The sequence below is a fragment of the Petaurus breviceps genome, unplaced genomic scaffold (genome assembly GCF_028583685.1).
Source record: "Petaurus breviceps papuanus isolate PSGF00001 unplaced genomic scaffold, PetGlider_PUasm1.0 40, whole genome shotgun sequence".
Taxonomy (NCBI): Eukaryota; Metazoa; Chordata; class Mammalia; order Diprotodontia; family Petauridae; genus Petaurus; species Petaurus breviceps.
The window spans coordinates 218,497-236,286 of NW_027186315.1; the positions used below are offsets into that span (position 1 = coordinate 218,497).

General features: G+C 36.3%; 1 pseudogene; it reads left to right on the forward strand.

Moving 5' to 3' along the window:
* Positions 1-1,023: 1,023 nt before the first annotated feature.
* On the forward strand, positions 1,024-2,595 carry LOC138170856 (ribosome production factor 1 pseudogene; annotated as a pseudogene).
* Positions 2,596-17,790: the final 15,195 nt, after the last annotated feature.

Here is a 17,790-nt window from a genome sequence, read left to right on the forward strand (position 1 = left end):
GACACAGCACTCTCCACTCTTGAAGTAGAGTTCTATCATGGCAAAGAGTTCAAAAGTCAAGTAATTACATATGAAATGACAAGAATGAAATGAAAATTTGATTTTCAAATACAAGAATCAAGGAAGATGAACAAACAGAGGAAGAGAAAGCAGACTGTGGAATTGTTCTTTGTTGACAAAGATGATTAAAACATAGAACCAGAAGAAGACAACAAAGTCAAAACTCCTACATCAAAAGCCTCCAAGAAAAAAAATATGAATTGGTCTCAGGCCATGGAGGAGCTCAAGCAGGATTTTGAAAATGAAGTAAGAGAAGTAGAGGAAAAATTGGGGAGTAAAATGACAGAGATACAAGAAAATTATGAAAAACAAGAGAACAGTTTGCTAAATGAGACTCAAATATATTAAACAAAAATAACACCTTAAAAACTAGACTAACTCAAATGGCAAAAGAAGTTCAAAAAGGCAATGAGAAGAATCCCTTAAAAAGAAGAATTGGCCAGATGAAAAAGGTAGTTCAAAAGCTCACTGAAGAAAATAATTCCTTCAAAATTAGATTGGATCAAATGGAGGCTAATGACTTTATGAGAAATCAAGATATTAAAAAATTGATCCAAAAGAATGAAAAAATAGAAGGCAATGTGAAATATCTCACTGGAAACCTACTGGCCTACAAAAATAAATCCAAGAGAGATAATTTGAAAAATATTTTACCACTTGAAAGCCATGATACAAAAAAGAGCCTAGCTATCATCTTTTAAGAAATTGTCTCTTCTCCTTCTTCCCCCTTTCCTCAGCCCCCTCTCTCTTCCTTACCTCTCCTTTCTTGCTCTCTCTTTTCCTCTTCTTTCCACCTCTCCCCCTACTTTCTCTTCCTCTTTTCTCCCCTTCTTCCTCCCTTTCCCTCTCTTCCCCTCCCCCTCTACTCCTTCTCCCTCCTCTTCTCCAAGCCCCAGAGACTAGGTTGGTGACCCGGAAGTGCACCCCGGAAGCAGAAGTGCATGTGGGGCCAGAGGCCTAAGCATGGCGCCTAGCAGGGAAGCTGGGGCCAGAGGAGAGAACGGGGGAAGGAGGGGGGCGCGAAGCGGAAAGCTCCGGCCGAGGACCCGCGGGAGGCCCCCGAAAATGGGGCGACGGAGAGGGGGTCTCCGGGGCAGACCCAGCCGCGGCCCACGGCCTTCCCGCCGGGCTTCAGCATCTTGGAGATCAAGAACAAGCAGCAGTGCCACTTCATGTTTGTGCGCTGGAAGCAGCAGCAGCAAAAGGAAAAACTGGCAGCTAAGGAAAAAAAAAAACTTAAAAAAGAGAGAGAGGCACTTGGAGATAAGGCACCACCAAAACCAGTGCCCAAGACCATCGAAAACCAGAGGATTTATGATGAGACAGTAGTCGATCCTAATGATGAAGAGGTTGCTTAAGATGAAGGTACAGATGAATTTGCATCTCATTTCAGCAGACAGACTTCTCCCAAGATTCTTATTACCACATCAGACAGACCTCGTGGGAGAACAGTGAGGTTCTGCGAACAGCTGTCCACTGTTATACCAAACTCACATGTTTATTACCGAAGAGGACTAGCTCTGAAAAGAATAATCCCCCAGTGTATCTCTTGAGATTTCACAGATCTGACTGTTACATCAATGAAGATCGTAAAATACCAAGTCTTTTACCTTATGGTCCAACTGCTCACTTTAGAATGATCAGTGTCTGCCTCTGCAAAGAGATAAAGAGGAAAGGAGAACCCACTCAGCATTCCCCTGAAGTAATCCTGAATAACTTTACAACAATACTGGGCCATTCCATTGGACGTATGTTTGCTTCTCTCTTCCCCCATGATCCTCAGTTTATTGGAAGGCAAGTTGCAACATTTCATAATCAGTGGGATTACATCTTTTTTCAGATTTCACAGGTACCTTTTTAAGAGCGAAAAGAAAGTGGGAATTCAAGAGTTTGGACTTCGTTTTACCTTAAAATTGAGATCTCTTCAAAAAGGGACCTTTGATTCTAAATATGGAGAATATGAATGGGTTCATAAGTCCTGAGAAATGGACACAAGTAGTAGGAAATTTCATTTATGAAGTATTGAGAAAGCAGGATTGAACATCACCTGTTTTGAACTTTGTTCTTTTTGACTGAAGGGACCTTATCTGAAGACACATTCACTTTTCAGCCTTATATTTGTCAGTGAAGTTTTTTTAATTGATTATTCTTTGAATTTATCTGCTCTGTGTAGTAATAATAAACAAATGTTGGAGTATGTTCTTTAATATATTTATTTTTTATAACTTTCATCTTGTACTGAGAGATGACTGAAAAGATAATTAGACTAGGAGTCCAAGATTCTAATACCTCTCTGGTCATACAGCAAGTTATTAAAAGAATCTCTTTGCATCTATGCATTAGACAGGTAATAACCTTGCAGTAGCATATTCTGTGATGTTGGTATGATAGGGACTTCAAGAGAGAATCTAATAATTCAGCAGAGCTTTTCATCAATACAGAAATAACTCAAAGGACATCCTGTATGAACTGGATTAATTTTATGTACATTGAAATAAACTACATTTAATTTTCAGGTTTAAAAAAAAAAAGAAATTGTCAAGGAAAACCTGCCCTGCTATTCTAGAGCAAGAGGGTAAATTATCAACTGAAAAAATTCATCAATTGCCTCTTGAAAAAGATCTGCAAAAGAAAACTTCTAGGAACAGTATAGCTAAATTCTAGAGTTCCCAGGTCAAGGAGAAAATATTACAAGCAATCAAGAAGAAATAATTTGAGTATTGTAGAAACACAAACAAGACAACACAAGAATTAGCAATTTCTACTTTAAGGGATATGGGGGTTTGGATTATGATATTCTGTAAGTCAAAAGAGTTAAGATTAATATGAAGCATCACCTACCCAGCAAAACTGAGTATAACACTTCAGGGCCTAGCAAAATCGGCAAATTAGAAAATCGGCTGAGGACTTGATTTTCATTTACTCTTTACTTTTCTTGAGAGGATACAAAACAATCCTAGAACCTTGGTATTTCCCGTATAATGCAGTGTTGTTTCCACACTGGCAGAAAAATATAAAAATCCAGTAGTGGTGCACAGATCTAATACCACAGATATGAGAATGGAATATTATCTTAAACATCTGACATTTCCCTCAATAGTTCTGGTAACTAGTGAAGAGTGTCTTGGTTGAAGAGATGATAATAGATCACAGCAGGGGTAGAATATCAGAAATTCTTGGAACCCATCCTAGAAAAGTAATTACAATTATAGAACCTTACACCCCCATAAGTGGAAAAGATTATTCCAAATGGTGGGAGTTCCCAAACCCCAGTTTTTACAGTTTTACATGCATATTAACATTTTCCAAGCTATTCAATAGGTTCTAAGAAAAAGAAATAGGAATCAATGTACATTTCCTTGAGAATATAAGCATAACTTGTAATACTAAACAGAAAATTTCATCTCCTTCTTAAACAAAATAACACTTCATCCACAATATACTTTGAACAATGTTTTTATTTCTATTATTTATCTTTCAAGGCTAGCATAATAGAATGGGAAAAAAAAAAGCTTCAGAGTATGGTGTTGCAAATGATCAGTGGTTGGATCTGCAGTAAGAGTCAGGGAGCATGCTTATAGACATAAAAGGATAGACTACATAAAAATAGGATTATTTAATCAAGATAAAATAATAGCTGACAGTAAAATTGTGAGGGGGATGAATAGATTAGAAATTACATGGACACAAATTTAGGAAAAATAAATTACTTATCCCAAGATGTTGATATATTCTCTCCATATACAGTAAACCCTGAAAAAAAGAAATCCTAAGTGAAGAAATAGAAACATTAATTATGGGCTTGTATGATCTCTACCTCTTATTATATATAGATGCAATACAGTTGTTATTGGTTTTTTTTTTGCAAAAATACCATATGAACTACATGTTAAGTCACTAAAAAACCTGGCCCCCATCAAAAAAAAAGGAGAAAGACCATAGTTTGAAAATTATAAATGTGTGAAGTTGACTTCTATTCCTGGAAAAATCCCAACATAGTTTTGTTTATAAATAATTAACTGATGTTCTTGTTAAAAAGAAAATATGATCTAATGTGATAGCTTATTAAAACCAGAATGACTTCCTCAAGAATAAATTACGCTGATTACTCATATTTTTAAAGAATAAGTTTTACCAGGAGCCAAGATGGCAGAGTAAGCAGTAAATCACCATAACTCTCCCATATTCACCTCCAAATAACTAAAAAATTGTGCCCCAAAATAAATCCTGGAATATCAAGACCAGCAAAAGTAAAAGATAAATCTATTTCTGAGTCAAAGAAACTTGGAAGATCAGCAGGAAAGTTCTTTCTCACTTGGATAAAAAGCGATCACAGTCCAAGACAGAAAGCATCATATTAATTCAATAGCAAACTGTCCTCCTTAAGGAAAACCAGCAGGAGATCCTGAACCCCAGAGTGGTACAGCAGGCAAACATCAACAACAGGAACCCCTCCACCCCACACATTGGAAATACTGAAATTCAAAAATGTAATTAACAAGATTGAAAGTAAAAAAAAAATGTTGAGCTAATAAAGAATTATAGGAGCCTGTTTTATTTTAAAAAGAGAGAGAGAGAGAGGCAGATAACTCATTGGTTAATTTACTTTTCAAAAATGTATAAAGAAAACCAAATATCTATCCAGCGTCAAAAATGAAAAAGGTGGAATGTCCACCACTGAAGAATTAATTAAAGCAGTCCTTAGGAGTATTTTGCCCAATTATATGTCAATAAATCTGAAAGGCTGAGTGAAATAAGTTTATATTTAAGAAAACATAAATTACCCCGATAAACAGATCATTAAATAAAATGATTAAATAACCCCTCTTAGAAAAAGAAATTGAACAAGTCATTAATTAACTTTCCAAGAAAAAATCTCAAGGGCAAGATGGTTTCACAAGAGAATTCTACCAAACATTTAAAGAACAATCAACTAAAATACTATATAAATTATTTGGAGACATAGGTAAAGAAGGAGTCCTACCAAATTTATTTTTTTGACACAAATATGCTGCCATTACATAAACCAGGAAGAGCTAAAATAGAGAAAGAAAATCATAGACCAATTTCTCTAATAAATCATTGATGCAAAACTTTTGAACAAAACATTATCAAGGTGATCACAGCAATCTATCACAAGGATTATACACAATAACCAAGTGGGATTTACACCAGTTATACAGGGTTGGTCCAATATTAGGAAACTGATCTCTGGGGAGCCCTACCATCCCACAGCAGGGCTGAAAAATAGTTGCTTACCCAGAGCATGAGAGAGAGAGTGGCAGTGCACAAAAGAGACAGGACTCTGAGAGTGGTGGAAAGGAGAGCCAATTTTATTACCCCACATATAAGCTTTTGTAGAATGATTACTAATTGTTTCCCCCTGAGGACACTGCACACTTCTTTGTTCCCAAGTGAGGGGTGTATAACTTGCTTATCTCGAGGACACAATGCTCACACCTGTGTGTTTCAGCTCCTTCCTGGTGCATGGGGAACCAATTCAGGCCCTATAGCTGGCTCCTCAGCTAAGAGGGCTTATTCAGCCATCAGAGTCAGAGTCCAACTGGCTTGTGGTCCTCTACACTGATGAATATAATTGACCATATCATTAACAAAACCAATAGGAATCATATGACTATCTTAATAGAAGCAGGGGAAAAAATAACTTTTGTCAAATACAGCACCCATTCCTACTAAAAACACTAGTGTCAGAATAAATGCAACTGTCCTTAAAATGGTAATCATTATCTAACTAAAAGCATCAGCAAGCACTGTCTTTAAAGGGGGCTAGATACGTTCTGAATAAGATGATGGGTAAAGCAAGGATGCCCATTATCATCACTTTTATTCAATATAGTACCAGTAATATTAGTTATAGCAATAAGAGAAGAAAAAAATAAATTGAAGGAATTAAAGTAGGCAATTAGGGAACAAAATTATTGCCCTTTGATGATGATATGACTGTATATTTAGAGAATAGTTGAAATAATTAACAACTTTAGTAACGTTGCTGGATATAAGATAAACCCACATAAATCATGAGAATTTCTTTATAGGAATAACAAAGCACAGCAGAAAGAGATAGAAAGAGAATTTACAATAACAGTAAACAGCTTAAAATACATGGGATTCTCCAATCCAAAACAAACCCAGGAAGTATATGAACACATTTACAAAATACTTCATGCAAATAAACTCAGATTTAAATAATTGGAAAAATATCAGTTCCTCATGGGTAGTTGGAGGTAATGTAATAAGAATCAAAATTCTACTCAAGCTAATTTATTTATACAATGCCATACCAATGAAATTACCAAAAAAATTAATAGAGCTGGAAAAAATAACAACAATATTGATCTGGAAGAACAAAAGGTCAAGAATATTAAGGGAATTTACAGAAAAATACAAAGAGAGGTGGTCTAGCAAGACCAGGTCTTAAAACTAAATTATAAACCAGTAAATATCAAAACTCTCTGTTATTGGCTAAGAAATATGGTGGTGGAGCAGTGGAATAGATTAGGTACACAAGACAAGTAATCAACAACCATAGTAACCTATTTTGAGAAACTCAAAGACCTCCCCTTTGGGATAAGAATTCATTATTTGACCACAAACTGCTTGGCAACTACCAAAAAATTACTTTATAGAGCTAGAAAAAATAGTAACAAAATTCATTTGGAACAACAAAAGGTCCAGAATATCAAGGGAATTAATGAAAAGCAATGCTAGGGAAGGGGGCCTAGCCATACCAGATTTTAATCTGTATTATAAAGCAAAAGTCATCAAAATTACTTGGTACTGGCTGAGGAATACAGTAGTGGATCAATGGAATAGAGTGGGTACACAAGACTCAGCAGTCATTGACTATAGTAATCTACTGTTTGATAAACCCAAAGGCCCAGTTTTGGGGGATAAGAACTCACTATTTGAAAAAACTGCTGGGAAAACTGGAATATAGTATGGCAGAAACTGGGCATAGATCATTATCTAACACCATATACCAAAATCAAGTATATATGGGTGCATGATCTAGGTTTAAAGGCTGATACTGTATGCAATCTGGGAGAGGAAGAAATAGTTTACCTGTAAGATTTATGGAGAAGGGAAGACTTTATGACCAAAGAAGAAAGAGAGAGCATTATAAAATGCAAAATGGATAATTTTGATTACATTAAATTGAAAAGTTTCTGTACAAACACAGCCAATGTAACCAAGATTAGGAGGGAAGTGGAAAATTGGTAAAGTATTTTTACAACCAATGTCTCTGATAAAGGCCTCATTTCTAAAATATACAGAGAATTGTGTCAATTCTGTAAGAATACAAGTCATTCCACAATTGATAAACGGTCAAAGGATATGAACAGGCAGTTTTTAGAGGAGGAAATTAAAGACATCTACTAGCATAGGAAAAATGCTCTAAATCACTATTGATTAGATAAATGCAAATCAAAACAACTCTGAGGTATCGTGTCTCACTGGTCAGATTGGCTTAGATGAAAAAACAGGAAAATGACAAATGCTGGAGAGGATGTGGAAAAATTGGAACACTAATGCATTGTTGGTGAAGTTGTGAACTGACTATCATTCTAGAGAGTAATCTGGAACTATGTCCAAAGGCATATAAATAATTTCCCAACCTTTTACCGAGCAATACCACTTCTAGGGTTGTATCTCAAAGAGATCATAGAAGTGGGAGGAAGACCCATAAGTACAAAATATTTATAGCAGCTCTTTTTGTGGTTGCAAAGAATTGGAAATTAAGAGGATGCCCATCATTTGGGGAATGGATAAATATATAGGGAGGGGGATAATTCATGACTACACAACAGATAGAAAACATTACAAAATGTAAAATAGATAAATTTGATTATATTAAACTAATAAGCTTTTGAATAAACAAAACCAATGAAAAAATATTAGAAGGAAAGCAGAAAGCTGAGAAACAATCTTTACAGCAAGTGTCTTTGATAAAGGCTTCATTTATCAAATATAAAAAGAGTTGAATCAAATTTATAAGAATAAAGGCCACTACTCAACTGATAAATGGGTGAGGGATACCAAGAAGCAGTTTTTAGATGAACAAACCAAAGCTATCTATAGGCATTCCCCTGAATCTTAGAATTTTTGAAATGGGAAGGCATCACAGGTTCTGTGGTCTAAAATTTAACTATTGTGACCTTGAATATTATATGAAAAGGGTTCAGTCAGTCAACGGCTCTACTTAATCTGTAACAGAGAGTAGGCTAAGTGCCAGAGGTAAGAAGGAAAGCAAAAAAGAAAAAAAAAACTCAGTCTGTCTTAAGACAAAATAAAAATAATTTCTAGAGCAGAGGTTTAAAACTCACTGCTTTCATGTAGTCAGCAGCATTCCCAATTTCTCTCTGTAGCCTGAATGTGGCCTGAACCAAATTAAAACATAAGAAACATGAATGGGAGATATATATATATATATACATATATATACATGTGTGTACATATATACATATATATAAGATGAAATTTTATTATTTAATATATTTTGAATTATTTCGTTTATTTTTAATTTACCACATTTATTTCCACAAGATTTTGAATTGCAAATTTTCTCCCTGTCTTTCCCCTAGCCACCACCCCAAATCAGTGATCCCAGTGAACACCCCATCCCCCAATCTGCTCTTTCCTTTACCTTCCCCCATCCCCATTATGACTTTGCAGTAGGGCAAAATGGATCTCCATACCCCAGTGCCTGTACATCTTATTTCCCAGTTGCATGTAAAAATAATAATAATAATAATTTTTTAAACAATTGATTTTCAAACTTTGAATTCCAGATTCTTTCCATTCTTCTCTCATCACCCACCCTCACTGGAAATAAAAGCAATTCCATACAGGTTGTAAGACTGAATATATTTCCCTCCATTCTATCCTGCCCCCCCCCCCTTGTTCTATAGTCTACTTTGACTCTGTCCCTTTTGAAAAGTGTGTGCTTCTAACTACCCTCCCTGTTCCAATCTGCACTCCCATTTATCATATCCCCTCATCATCCCCCCCACTTTCCTGAAGGATGAGATAACCAATTTAGTGTGTATGTTGTTCCCTCCTTAAGCCAAATTCAATGAGAGTAAGGTTGAACCATTCCCTTTTGCCTTTCTCTTCCTCCCCTCCATTGTAACCGTTTTCCCTTGCCTCTTCTATGAGATAATTTACCCCATTTGGTCTCCCCCATCTGGGTACATTATATTCCTCTCTAACATCTTTATTTTATTTTTTAGATATCATCACTTCCTATTCAGCTGATCCTATGCCCGCTATGTATGTATACATGTACACATATACACATACTCATATATGTATTCATATACACATATATACTCCTACATAAACATATATATGCATGTATACATATGCATATAAACATATATAGAGAATTATATATGTATATGTATTTCTTAAGTTACAATTATTGTTTTTCCACATAGGAATGTAAATAGTTCAACTTTTCTAAGTTCCTTCTGATTTGTTTTCCCTTTTTTCCTTCCCATGCTTCTCTTGCTTCTTATATTTGAATGTCAAATTTTCTATTCAACTTTTTTTCATCAAGAACACTTGAAAGTATTCTATTTCATTGAATGACCACATTTTCCCCAAATCATCATCCTCAATTTTGCTAGATAGGTGATTCTTGGTTTTAATCTTAGCTCCTTTGATCTCTGGAATATCATATTCCAAGCCATTCGATCCCTCAATGTAGAAGCTGCTAGATCTTGTGTTATCCTGATTGTGTTTCCACAATACTCAAATTGTTTCTTCTTAGCTACTTTTAATATTTTCTCCTTGACATGGGAACTTTGTAATTTGGCTATAATATTCCTAGGAGTTTTCTTTTTGGAGGCCTTTATCAAGAGGTGATTGGTGAATTCTTTCAATTTCTGTTTTGCCTTCTGGTTCTACAATATCGGGGCAATTTTACTTGAGAATTTCTTGAACGATGATTTCTATGTTCTTTTTTTGATGATGGCTTTCAGGTAGTCCATTAACTTTTAAATTATCTCCCCTGGATCTATTTTCCAGGTCAGTGATTTTTCCAATGAGATATTTCAAATTGCCTTCTATGTTTTCATTTGTTTGGATCTGTTTTGTAGTATCTTGATTTCTCATTAAGTCATTACCTTCCATTTGCTCCAATCTAATTCTTGGGGAATTATTTTCTTCAGTAACCTTTTGAAATTTCTTTTCCATCTGGCATATTTTGGCTTTTTAAGGCATTCTTCTCCTCATTGGCTTTTTGGGCCTCTTTTGCTATCTGAGTTAGGCTATTTTTAATGTGCTATATTCTTCATTCAAGTTGTTGACTTGCTTTTCATTATTTTCTTGCATCATTCTCATTTCTCTTCTGAGTTTTCCCTCCACTTCTCTTACTTGATTTTCCAAATCCTTCTTGAGCTCCTCCATAGCTTGTAACCAATTCATATTTTTGGAAGCTTTTGGTGCAGGAGTTCTGACGTCATTGTCTCCCTCCTCTTCCATGCTTTCATCCTTTTTTTCTGCAAAAAAAGGAATGTAATTTTTGATTCTGGTGTTTGCTTTACTTCCTTTGCTTGCTCATGTTGCCACTCAATTACTTGACTTTTGAATTCTTTGCCACAGTAGAATTCTGCTTCCAAATAGGAGAGGTTTATCCCAAAACACTGAGGTTTTCACTGCTGCCAAGTTTATTATTTGGGTGCCCTCTCTGAAGCCCCCACAAGCTCTGCCCCCCAGCTCACACAACCCAGCACCTCCCCCCAAGATAGCAATCCAGATCCAAGCAGGTTGAAGCAAATGCGATTGCCCTCTGAATGGTCAACTATTCACTCTATGTTCTTCAGGCCAGGAGCTCTGGAAACAGCCATGTAGTAGCTGCCTCACCTCCATCTTTTCACCCCACAGGGGAAGGGGTGGGACCATGCTCCTTTTACCTCCAGTCCCAACAGAGTTCCACACTGACATTTTACTTTCTCTTTGGTGTTTATGGATTGATAAGTCTGAAAACCACCACAGCTACTGGTGCTTTACTCTAGTGAAGTTTTTTCTGGGTGTTGCTGGTTTGGGGCTGCCCTGAGGCTAAAACTATGTCTCATGTTGGGCTGGGCTGGGCTCCCAGAACACTGGGAAGAACCTTTCCTGTAGGCCTGCTGGGCCACCTTCAACAGGCCAGTCCCTTCATTAATTCATCCTCTGTCTGTAGAATAGTCCTAGAACCCCTAAAAACATTAGCAAAACCCTCTCCCAGAATTTCTGTAAACATACAACAAGAAAATCCTTCTTCAGGGCTTCTGAACCAACAGAAAGGTTCCCAGACCCCTGAAACAACAGCACTATCCTTCACCAGTGGACAGTATTCATTCTGCCTGCAGGACAGTCTCCAGACCCCTGCAACAACAGCACTGTCCTTCACCAGTGGACAGTATTCACTCTCTGTCTGCAGGACAGTCTCAGGGCTTCTTAACCAAAAGCCAGGTTCCAGGACTTCTTCAACAAAAGGACTGTCTTTCACCAGTGGACAAATCTGGCAAAACAACATCAAAACAGACAGACAAAGTACTAGCAAAACAGCCATGTCTCCTCAGTCCTTGGCAGCTCTGGGGGCAGGTCTCAAAAGTCCAGGGCAATTCAAAGTAACCCCCAGCAATCCTTCTCAGTCTCTCTCTCTGCCTCCATGAGGTGCTGCTTCCAAAAAGTTCTTCTGCCTCTCTCTTGTCTCTCCAAATCTACTTCACCAGCTCCTCCCAGTTCAGGACTCTCTTTTCACATCAACAAGTCCATTCCACAGGTGGGATTAACAAGCTCTGGGTTTTAACACAATCAATTTGAAAACCAAGCCACTACAGGGGAATCTTTAATTGCCATTACTATCACAACATGAGGTTTGTTTCACTCTGTCACTGTGGGTTCTGTAGCTCTAAACTTTGTTTAGAATCATATTTTATAGGTATATGAGATGGTTGTGGGGTGAGCTCACAGAATTTTCCTATTTCTATGCCACCATCTTGGCTCTGCTGAAACTGCTCCCAGGAATATTTTTAAATTAATATATACAAAATAAAACATAGATATTCTATTTTGAAAAATTAATTCGTTCGGAGACCTACAGACATCCCTATTTACAGATTCGTGGCCTAGGTTTCTAATTTGAGTTCGACACCACAACTTCCAAAAAACTTCAACTCTTCTAAAACCTTTTTTTGTCTTCTGACCAGTGTAATATAATGCCAAGGAAAGGGAACTTCCCAAGGTTCAGAATACCAGCATAGGTGCTCTCCATTTTATTCAGTGACCAACCAAGAACAGAGAAGATCAAAACATGACATCATTCCAAATACAGCATTTACTAAATGTGATTAAATAATCTCCAAGGACTACCCCACCCCAGGACCTTCCAATCATTCAATCAATTACAAAGTCTCTGTTCTAAATACTTCTCCACCCCTAGGCTATACCTTAATTAAGTCCACCACAAAGCCCCTCTTCTCAAATGGAGATTAGTTTCCAAACATAAGGTCAAAAGTTCCCCACCCCTGGATCACAATTGAATCTACCCCAGAGTTACATCAAGTTTAAACACAGCACTTAATACCCAAATGGAGGTCTTTTCTTCATCTTGACACGAGGCAAGTTCTCAGCAATCTTAGTTCCTGGGGAGACAAGGCTTAGCAAGGCCATAAGATACATTGCCAATCCCTTCATGAATTTATCCTCTGTCTGTAGAACAGTCCTAGAACCCCTGAACACATTAGCAAAGCCCTCTCCCAGGATTTCTGTAAACATACAACAAGAAAATCCTTCTTCAGGGCTTCTGAACCAACAGAAAGGCTCCCAGACCCCTGCAACAACAGCACTGTCCTTCACCAGTGGACAGTATTCACTCTGTCTGCAGGACAGTCTCCAGACCCCTGCAACAACAGCACTGTCCTTCACCAGTGGACAGTATTCACTCTCTGTCTGCAGGACAGTCTCAGGGCTTCTTAGTGAACAGCCAGGTTCCAGGACTTCTTCAACAAAAGGACTGTCTTTCACCAGTGGACAAATCTGGCAAAAGAACATCAAAACAGACAGACAAAGTACCAGCAAAACAGCCATGTCTCCTCAGTCCTTGGCATCTCTGGGGGCAGGTCTCAAAAGTCCAGGGCAATTCAAAGCAGCCACCAGCAATTCTCTTAGTCTCTCTCTCTCCACGAAGTGCTGCTTCCAAAAAGATCTTCCGCCTCTCTCTTGTCTCTCCAAATCTACGTCACCAGCTCCTCCCAGTTCAGGACTTTCTTTTCACATCAAAAAGTCCATCCCACAGGTGGGATTAACAAGCTCTGGGTTTTAACACAATCAATTTGAAAACCAAGCCAATACAGGGGAATCTTTAATTGCCATTACTATCACAACCAGTAAGTCTCTTTCTCAGAAATATCTGCTTTCAATTTTGTTAGAATTGCTCCTCCAACTTCCCCACTTAGCTGTACTGAATAAAGGCTATAATCACTACTACTCAGAGTTGCCACAATAAGTTCCAAGTCAGAAACACTGACCTCAAGGGGCTTTCATTCTAATCAGAGAGATAATATGCCAAAAATATACACACAAAATATGCACAGCCTAAACAGCCAGTTATCTCAGAGGGAAGGAAATAGCACTGAAGAGGGAAGATAATCAAAAAAGGTCTTCTACACAAAGTGAGATTCTCCAAATGACCAAATGATCAGCAAAATACCCATCATATATTTGATAGAGCTTTATAAACCTGTATTATTTTATGTTTTTCCATTGCATGAATGATTTGTATTCCTGTGTGATTCCTACCATGCCTTGTTCCCTACTCCCTGCCCTTCTCTGTCACTATGACTTCAATGCTTCATAAAAAAGAAGAATAAGAAGGTCTCAGGGCAATTTTGTATTTTTTGGTCAAAAAAAAACAGAGGAAAGCCAAGAGTATGTGAAGTCTACAACTTAGTCTCTTCTCTCTGAATCTAACGCAAATGATTCTTCCATTCATGTAGTTTTTCAGAGACTTTGTTAAACTATAACATTTCAAAGATGTATGACCCAGAGCACAATCAATCTTTGCCCTTCCTGTATTTCTTAGATTTCAAAAAAAAGTATCCCTTCTTTATAAAGCTTCTGTCAATGAACTGCTGATGTGCAACTTGAATTGGCTAATTCTCAGATGGGAAACACAGGCCTTCACCTGCCCTATATTAGAACTCTTTCTAACTTCGTAGGAGACCTTTAACTAGATAGAAGACATTGTATTATGATTGACATCACCTTCATGGATACCAGATTACTCCTACATATAATGAAGAATCAGAGAAGGGATTTTCTAGTGGACCTACTCAAAGTGTCCTTGAAATTACTCAAACATTTTGTCAAGATGGCAAACAATTTTGGAAGGACTTTGGAAAACTAAAATAACTTATTTTGTTTAAAAGCAGATTCCTCTGTGATTATATCATATAGAAATGCATGTTCCCTCATGATTTAGAGGGAAGGCTAACATCTGTTTTCTTATCTACTCTAATCTATGATTATAGATTTTTTTTTCCATTTAACTCCATGTTGATGCACAACCCTAGACAATATATTCTTCTGTATTTAGTAAATGTCTCTGCTGTTTTCCCATTTCCTTTTCTATCTTCCCTCTCCCTCTCACTGTTAACAAAAATACAAACACCACAATATCCTCTAGTTGTAACTTATGGAAAGAATTTATAATTGATTCAAGAGCAATGTCTTGATACTTTAGAGATATCAATGGAACTATATGACTGTGATACATTTTGTAACTATCAAAAGTAATAATATTAATATTTATGAAGTGGGAATTACAAAAAGTTGTATTTGAATATATAATAAGGGCTGTATACAAGTTGAACTCATGTCTCTTCCAGCTCTATGATTTTGTGATAAAGTCTGATGAAGATGTCTAAGGTTTAAAATAGCTGCAGTTACTTAGGTTATTTCATTACTTAACACATTTTATGAAGCCGATATCCAATGGTGTCATCAAAATGGGGGGGGGGTTATACTCTTTAAAATAAAGCAATTTCATTTTCTACAATTTTTTTTATTCTCATTTGATTAGCTTCATTATCTGGGGACTATTTATTGAAATTATAAATACCAAATTTCAATGAAAGTTCTCAGAACTCTAGTTATTATCCTTAGGAGAAATCGCAATAGTACTTGGCATTGACATGAAGTTTTGCAAAGCACATTATGTAGACTATTTCCTTTAAACATAAATGTAATCCAATGAGGTCAGTATTACAAGTATTATCTCATTGTAGAGATGAGACAGGTGAGGCTTAGAGTTTGTGCTCTGTTTACAATATATAATAGCTCTGTGACCATTGATGAATCATGCAACCTGTCAGTGGCTCAAGCAACTTGTATACTTTAAATTACAGATTAATAAGCAATTGATCACCAGGGAGTGACTTTCCACACTAAAAGAGTCCTAAGTTACTGAAATCACAGATCTTGTAAATCAAGCAAACCAATGTATAAATCAATAACAACCCAATGTAGCATATCAAATTCTAATGGTATCCAAAATAACTATAAGATCCCTTTCTACTCATAGATTTTAAAGCCTAAAATTTTAATTATAAATTAAATTATTTGATTTGATTTGGGGGGAAGAACCATGTTTCACTGTGGATTCATACTAAACTGATAGTATATTAGTGTATCCTTATATCTTCCCACTACCCCCCAACACACACATAAACTGTTTTCTGGTAATGTATTCTGCACCTTGTATTATGAAGTTTTGTTTTGTTTTGTTTGTTAGACAATCATATACTTTCCTTATTAAAATTCACCTTTCAAAAAGCCTGCCTGCATATTTTGGTCTCTTTGGATCCTGAATTTTTATTTTATGAGCTAACAATCCTTTTTGGGTTGGTGTCACCTGAGTATTTAATATGCATACTAATCTATGTTTGTCCAATTAATTGAATAAGTAATTATTAGGTTTAGAAAAGATCTTAGAGATTAGAGTTTGGAATCAAAGGGAGGTATTCTTGCTCCATGTCAGAGATCGTAGAATTATATTTTAAACTTCCACTTTTAAGTATGGTGAGTAGAGATTAGACTTCTGATTTCATCATTACCCTGGACTTTCTTATAAATATAAATCTAAAATATCAGGACCATGAAAATTAAGTTTAAATTGTCGATGCATTGGTATGAATTATTCTTCAATACTGTCTTCCTTGCTTAATAGCAGGACAAACCATCATGCTTTGCCTTTCAATGCACATCATTGTTACATTGGTGTGATAAATATGACAACCCTTTGCCAACATTTCATTGCTGGTATACAATTCAGGAATATGTCTTTTTCCATCTGCTCAAATCAGGCCACACCTCTAAAACCCTCCCATTTCTTAATTTTCTACTGCATTCCCCAGATATGTCATCTCTCTCAAATGCATAATTTGGCATATCTTTAGGAGTATTTTTTTTTCTGTATAACCTCTTATAGTTTAATGGAGGGAAGCTTCTGACAACCCACTATCATCTATCCTCCATATATCCTCAGTTCATACAAAATGGGTTCTAGTCAATTTTTATGAAAAGGATGACTCACAAGGACACTGAACATATTAAATAAGCTGTATGTCACTTCATAATAGGTCCATGACTCATGGTCACAGAAGTTTGAGAGAGAGACAATATCAACCTATTTATCATTATCTTGGCCTGTTCTTTAATATTACACTGTCTTGGCAAGCTCTGGGAAGATATGCACACTTTCATAACTTTTTTTCTCCCATAAATAGCACTGTCAAATACTGTTAGTTGACAAAATTTTTTACAAATTTAGTGAGTCACAGTTTTCATCAATTATTAACAGGATATTTTACAAAGCATTATTTTCCCCTAGGTGTTTATCATGAAGCTCATCAGGTGAGTAGTTATCCAAATTTGTTCAGCCCCTAAGCAATGTCAATGTCTCTGGATTCTAACACAGTGATTTCCTTATTAATCTAGATGGCAGAACAATAAATAGACAACTAAACAACTCCATGTTCAGCTAAAATAGAAATAGAAATTCTATATGAAGCCATTGGCTAGAAACAGATTCTTCAGTACCAGAGAATGATTGAGCACACATACTAACTTGTAGGGTGACTAGATCTTATAATATGTCTTACTTCAATTGTCCTTTTTTCTTTTCTTTTCTAATCAGACCTTCTTCCTGCCCTGCGTACATTTATCCTACATTTTATTAAGATGAGGGAAGTGATTTAACAATAAGCTCTTATTTATAGAAAGATTACTGACTATTATTGCTATGGCATCAGTATATTGCATACCTACGTGAAACATCATTTTTAAAGAAAATAATGTATTTTAGCATTCAAGAAATGGAATTAAAGAAAACTAACAAGACTGAGCTCAAATTCTTAGGTCATCTGAGAAGTTCTGTCACCTCATTTTCCCAAAAAGAGGGAAATTATATAGTGAGGATTATTTTAATTTTAATCAATAAAATTACCCTTCTTGTTAGTGGAGGAGAGGGGTTATTGCTAAAAGTAACCCCTGGAAAGCTTTTAGGGGAAGAAAATATTTCCTTTGCTCCTCTTGTTAAGTCTATGTTTCAATTCTTATGCCCATTCATGAAGATAACTATTCTTCTATAGCCAGAAGTCTTACTAGCTATTTCCCTAATATATTCTGCCACTACAAACCAGTTTCAGAGACAAAAAGCTA